This window comes from Elephantulus edwardii, unplaced genomic scaffold (genome assembly GCF_000299155.1).
Source record: "Elephantulus edwardii isolate Elephantulus edwardi_28Jun2011 unplaced genomic scaffold, EleEdw1.0 scaffold00248, whole genome shotgun sequence".
Lineage (NCBI taxonomy): Eukaryota > Metazoa > Chordata > Mammalia > Macroscelidea > Macroscelididae > Elephantulus > Elephantulus edwardii.
This window is the reverse complement of record NW_006399998.1, coordinates 513,608-514,186: the sequence shown is the minus strand read 5'-3', so window position 1 is coordinate 514,186 and position 579 is coordinate 513,608. Positions and strand designations below refer to the sequence as shown.

At 39.9% G+C, this 579-nt stretch overlaps 1 pseudogene; it reads left to right on the top strand.

Moving 5' to 3' along the window:
- Positions 1–388: 388 nt before the first annotated feature.
- LOC102864271 overlaps positions 389–579 on the top strand; it is a 4,727-nt pseudogene continuing 4,536 nt past the window's right edge.

Below are 579 nucleotides of genomic sequence, written 5' to 3'. Positions count from 1 at the left end.
CAGGGTTTAGGGCTGTTGTACATAGGGTCGCTATGAGTCGCAAACGACTCGACGACACATAACAACAACAACAACAATCGAGCCCTTGCTATGATATTATATGTTTAACAATGAGGTAAGTCAAATAGGATACTAACTGCATTTCATAGGAGATTATGTTCAAAATAGCTGGAATTAGAAGAGGTCGTGGTACTAGGGATATTACAGCTAATGTTAGATGGATTTTGGCAGAAAGCAGAGAATACCAGAAGAATGTCTATCTGTTCTTCATTGACTATGCAAAGGCTTTTTGACTGTGTGGATCACAATCACAAGACAGAGTACAGCCAATACAGTACTGGAAATAATGGGAAAACATGAAAATGCAATCAAGAATATCAAGACCGAAATGGCAGAATTCTACAACATGCTGTGGGGGGGGGGGGGGGAAACACAGAAAGGAAAATGTGGAATAGAGTCAGTTAGCGGGAAGACAAGACTGCTGATCACCATTGACAAAGACCTGGACTTTGAGAAAGACAAGCCTCGAATGGATCAGTATTTTCACCAAATGGAAAAAAATCATTAAAGAAAAGAAGA